Below are 6,466 nucleotides of genomic sequence, written 5' to 3'. Positions count from 1 at the left end.
TTGATATATGTATTTCTACAAGTATCAAAATCGATGTTTTCACAAAGAAGCCCTACACTTGATTTCTTATCTTCATCGGAATCATAGGTTTCAGACATTTCATCAAGTGTTACAGCTAGACCTTTGTTCCCAGTGTATTTTCTACGATTTGGGAATTCGTTAGAAAAATGGTTAAAACCCTTACACTTAAAGCACTGAGGCATGTCCTCGTCATCAGCCTCGTCAGCATCCCTGTTTTTAGGAGGTACGCGACCGTGAAGTTTGTCTGGTGACTTAGGTTTGTCTCTTGAAAACCGTTTACTTCTCTTCAACAGAAGATCCCTAAACTGTCTTGTGATCAAGGAAACTGATTTGTCAAGATCTTCATCCGAAAAATCATCCTCAGACTGATCATCCTCAGAGACATGAACACTCTTACCTTTGACAAGTAATTTAGTGTTCTTTTGTGCTTTAAAGGCAACATCCTTACCGACTTTGGATGTATGCTCATGGTAAAAGATCTTAAGCTTTCCAACCAAGGTGTTTCTGGAAAGATTATCGAGGTTATTCCCCTCAACGATGGCATGCTTCTTAGACTCGTATCTAGATGGCAGCGATCTGAGAATTTTCATCACAATGTCCTTTTCAGGAATAGTCTTCCCAATGCAAAAGATGCATTAACAATTTCAGACACTTTATGATTAAACTCATAAAATGTTTCTTCATCTGCCATACGAAGGTTCTCCCAATCAGAATTAAGGTTTTTAAGCCTAGCATCCTTTTCACTGGAGTTTCCTTCAAATACGGTTTCTAAGATATCCCAAACATCTTTAGATCTAGTGCAGTTTGTCACATGATGCTGAAGATTTGGGGTAATGGCATGTATGATAGCATTCAAACCGTCGAAATTTTGCTTTGCAGCAGTTATCTCAACAACGATGTATTCACCAATAGGTTTGGGAACGTTCACATCACCAACTGCCACAACGGGAGCATCATAGCCACTAACCACATATACCCATGATTGAAAATCACGGATTGAAGAAAAGCTCACATAGCAATTTTCCACCATAAGTAATTGGAGCCATCGAAGACTGGTGGTACGTTAATAAAGATAGCACCTCTGTCCATAGAGTCAGATCGCTACAAATACAGACTTGTAAGGTCTTAAACGTGTTTGCCTGCTCTGATACCAATTGAAAAAGCGGGGGTCTAACAACACCACCCAATATTTCGCTTAGCAATCTGTATGGACAAACTCAAATATACTTTTAAGAGAATCAACAAGACTCAATCAATTAAAAGTATATCAACGAGTTTGCATCTCTCTCTTGATTTGATTTCCTAAAACAGAAACTGCGAGTACTAATCAAATACAAGGAATAACTTGGATGGTACCAAAGACCAATATCCAAGTGTCAATCAATATCAATCAACAACCATTAGGTTGAATTCTCCAATTGATTGATCTAACGCACAACCTGTATTATTTCATTATAAATATAAAACAATATAATGCGGAAATTGAAATAACATAGACACCAGAAATTTTGTTAACGAGGAAACCGCAAATGCAGAAAAACCTCGGGACCTAGTCCAGATTGAACACACACTGTATTAAGACGCTATAGACACTAGACTACTCCAATCTAACTTCGGACTGGACTGTAGTTGAACCCCAATCAGTCTCCCACTGATCCAAGGTACAGTTGTACTCCCTACGCCTCTGATCCCAGCATGATACTGCATACTTGATTCCCTTAGCTGATCTCACCCACAACTAAGAGTTTCTACGACCCATAATCGCAGGCTTTGACAATAAACAAATCTGTCTCACACAGACAAGTCTATCAAAGGATCAATCTGTCTCCCATAGAAAAACCCTAAAGTTTTTGTTCCGTCTTTTGATAATAATCAAGGTGAACAGGAACCAATTGATAATCCGGTCTTATATTCCCGAAGAACAACCTAGATTAATCAATCACCTCACAACAATCTTAATCGTATGGTAGTGAAACAAGATGTTGTGGAATCACAAACAATGAGACGAAGATGTTTGTGATTAATTTTTATATCTTTCCTATCGGAGATATAAAATCTCAAGCCAATCAATCTGATTGTACTCGTACGATAGAAGATGCAAGATCAGATCACACAACTACGATAAAAGTAGTATCGGTCTGGCTTCACAATCCCAATGAAGTCTTTAAGTCGTTAACCTGGTTTTAGAAGAAGAAAACCAAAGGTTAAAGGAGAACCGACTCTAGTACGCAAACTAGTATCACACGTAAGGTGTATGGATTAGTTTTGCATAATACTAGATGTCTCCTTTATATAGTCTTTCAAATCAGGGTTTTGCCTTGGTAACAAAGCAATCAATATTCACTGTTAGATGAAAAACTGATTTAGATTCAAGCTAATACTTCTCAACCGTTAGATCGAAAACTTAGCTTGTTATACACAAATGAACTGCACGCTTCTAGGTTTGTTAACCGTACCCAAACGTCTACATTGTTGGTTCAACAATAGTTAACCAAAAGGTTAGCCATATGAGCATTTCATATCAACCATGTTCTTCTTCACCATAACTAGTTCAAATGACTCAAATGAACTAGTTAGAGAGTTGCTCAATTGCAAGGAAATCTTATGTAACTACACAAGACACAATTGAAGCAAAGATGATTTGATTCACTTGAATCGGTTCATGAACTTTTATAGCCACGGTTTGAAAAATGCATTCCTTAGTCATTTTAAAGTTTAAGTTAAGAAATCATCTTCAGATATATAACCTACTTAAGTTCACACACTAGGTTCACAAACTCCAGATATATAACCTTCTTCGGACTTAAGCAACCGGCAGATTTTACAAACTCCAGCAGAAAATATCGGCAAGAGACCTTCCGCCGGTTCGTTGACTGGGTTCGCGGACTGGTACTCACGCAACTAGTTTGTCAACTCCAGCATAATTTCTCGGGATGAGAAGTTCGGCAGTTCGCGGACTTGGCAACAAACCATTCTTCCGGTTTCTCTTGATCAACAAAGTTCGCAAATTTTGGTTTCAAGGAATATGAATTATACATAAATGTGTTTCCACAACAATGCTTATGTCCATCATTGGTTATGTAATCTAAACTCTCATTCCAATCATTGAAACATTCTTAGAGGACGCTATATAGTTGTTACACCATTTCTCGTCAAAGCAATTTTCAAGATGATTGAAACATATCATGACTTTCGTCACTAGGTAAAGATAAACTTGGTCGAAGCGAAAAGCTTACTAACACATATTTCGAGATATAGATAGGCGAGGTATACTCGGTCGAAATACCAAATGTGTATAATCTAAGTCTATATATATAGCATACGAATTTTTGTCTCAGGAAGTAGGAGATAGAGTAGATAGACTTTTGAGTGACAGATAAGTTCAAGTCTTCACATACCTTTTTGTAGAGAAGTTCCACCGTTTCCTCAAGTAGTTCTTCTACTTGTATGATGAATCGCCATGAAGTCTTTGAGCTCAACTACACTTTCTATCCTAGTCCGAGACTTAGCTATAATAGACTAGAAATCAAGACTTATAGTTTGGATCACTAACATTGACAAACATGCTTGAGATAACAACGCATGCGAGTTCGACCGAGCAATGCTCTAACAATTAAGATCAAACAATAAGGAGAATTATGTTTAAGGAATCCTTCGTCATTACTAAACAATCATTAAACTACCATATTCATGTATCTTTTATCAAATACACATTCTCCATGATCATAGGAATAGTAACAAGTGTTGTTACTATTCCAAACACTTCTAATAGCACCGGATAAGGAAGCGCTCTACTATTAGATTTCATCCGCTTGAACCACAAAAAAAGAAACACATTCAAGGTGTAAATCATTCGAATACTTAACATTTTATGAATTTAGGTTGAACTTAACATCAAGATCTTTAGAGAAAACTCTTGCTTATTAGTGTTTTATTTACACGCAATTGCTCAACTCTTTAAAAGGTCTCCCATTTTCTACTTGTTTACAAGTTCTCTCAAGTCACTATTCGCATTAATTTAATCATTCGATTAGTTCAGTAACCATCTAAACAATCTAGAAATCAATCATGTTCATTCGAATTAGTAAAAACAAGAGAGCATATGTGAGAAACTCAAAACCAACTCATATACACATATTAACAGGACAATGCTCGAGTTTAAGACAGAAATATTGCATTTGATAAAATAACGGGTGGTATTAATTAAAATTGCCAACTAGGGGATTTCGTTCTTTTCCCTCCATGTCAAATATGAAAATGACAACCATGTCCTAAAGAATCCATGTATGTTTGGCGTTGTCCAGAAGTTTCCATTTTTAAATGGAAAACATGACAATTAGGTGTCCGACTTTGATTACACCAGGAATTATAGGTGACAACATGCATTCCACCATATGTAGTATATATAGTCACTTAGAGCATCCACAGTGGAAGAGTAAACCCAAAGATTTGGTCTTTTGAACAGACGTAGTGGAACGTACTATCGATCAAATTTTGATCAACGACTAAAACCCAGAGTATATTTGGTCTGGGACCAAGACTAAACCCAAATATAGTCGAGCGTTGGTATACTTCACGCCCCACCACCAGGCGGACATATAGTGCACGTCCCACATCAGGCGGACATATATTCCACGCCCCACATCAGGCGTTGGTATAGTCTACGCTCCACATGGGGCGTACGTAAAGTCTACGCTCCTTTTTTTTTTTTTTTAATTTTTGTATGGGGCGGGCATTATACCCCCGCCCCATTCTTTGTTTTCAAAACCACTTTAGTGGGGCGGGCTTTATACCTCCGCCCCACTTCTTTCATTTTTTTTCTTTTTTTTTTTTAGAATCTACCCAATCAGGCGTTGGTATAGTCTACTCCCCACACCAGGCGAACGTATAATGTACGTCTGACCAAATTTAGTCTTTCCACCGTAGCGTCACACACCATACTAAACCCAAAATTTGATCTTTTTTCCCCTCTTTGGTCTTTGGTTATACTCGCACCACTGCAGTTGCTCTTAAGACACCAATAATACAACAAGGTGTACATCTAATTAGTTTATATTTGGGAATTCTAAGTTCGGCCTTATGGGCTTAGGTCTATGGGCTCTCTCTTATATCAGGACGCCAATGAAGATGCAACAAACAAATACTATTATTTTAATGAATTCACAACATGGCCACTCTATGCGAAGTTGTGTATGTCATGTAAAAGCTTCGCAATGCTATAAAACTTACAAATACTATATTATAATTTGAGAGATGTTTTCTAAGTCTCGAGTTTTTTTATTATTCTAAAAACTATATAGTCCTAAAAATAATATAATAGAGTTAGTTTGGTCCTATTGACTTACTCAGATGTCTATTTGGTCTTTCAAAAAAATATATATATTGTTGTTTGGTCCTAGGGGTGGACAATACCACGAGGGATGACACCATGGATGATGTAATTGTCTTTTGGTAGTGGCAGAAATATCCTTTTGGGACCATATATATACTTAATTGTTAAGAGAGAAGGGAATCATTTTCAGGTTTGTTGTCTCTCTCCTATCTTTTCAAATATACTTTTTTTCTCTTTTCTTTGGCTTATGAAGATGATGAAGAAGAGGATGATGAAAATAATTCTTCTTCTTCCGTTTTTTCTAGGTTTTTGACGATGAATATTTTTTGTGTTCTTCTTCTCTGCTACTATTGATGTTATTGAAGATGATGAAGATTTAAAGAATTAACTCTATTTTTAGATCTTTTTATTGGCGTTCATTCGAAAAAATGAACTCTGATTTTTGTTGTGTATTCATGTTAAAGAATGAATTCTGTTTTAGATCTTGAATTACGAAGTGTTCATTCGAAAGAATGAACTCTTTTTTTATGGATTTTTGTTGTGTGTTCATGCCAAAGAATGAACTCTGTTTTATATCTTGAATTAACAAACACTTTATTTTGTATGTGTTCATTTCAAGGAATAAACTCTGTTCTAGGTTTGAATTAATTTATTTTTTGGGTGTTCATTTTGTTGAATGAACTCTGATTTTTGTTCATAATAATGAACTTTGATTGAACGCGCGACTGGGGGATACAAAAAAATTGGGGGATATAGGAAAAGGACAAAAACGGGATCCAAATATCAAATCAGGGTCACCCCTTATCTAAGTATTTTATGTAATTCATAATCTACCCCTCACTAATCAGGATTAATGATTAATAATAATTAGTAAAATCTTAAATTTTTCGATAAATGATTAGTGTGTGTTATTATTTGTGTTTGGATGAGTGAGGTGAGAGTAGAAGGAGGGAAAGAAAATTTGACAGGGAATTGTGAAAATGGAGGATGATTGTGAAGAGAGAATTGTTGCGGCTGAATCTTTAGCTCAACTACAACAAGGAGCATATCTTGAATCTTCATCCAGTGACAACAACTCATAATTGCAAGTTTTTGTGGAACCAACACCTTTGG

The sequence above is a fragment of the Papaver somniferum genome, chromosome 7 (assembly GCF_003573695.1).
Source record: "Papaver somniferum cultivar HN1 chromosome 7, ASM357369v1, whole genome shotgun sequence".
Taxonomy (NCBI): Eukaryota; Viridiplantae; Streptophyta; class Magnoliopsida; order Ranunculales; family Papaveraceae; genus Papaver; species Papaver somniferum.
The sequence above is the reverse complement of the archived record's forward strand: the minus strand, read 5'-3'. Positions refer to the sequence as shown.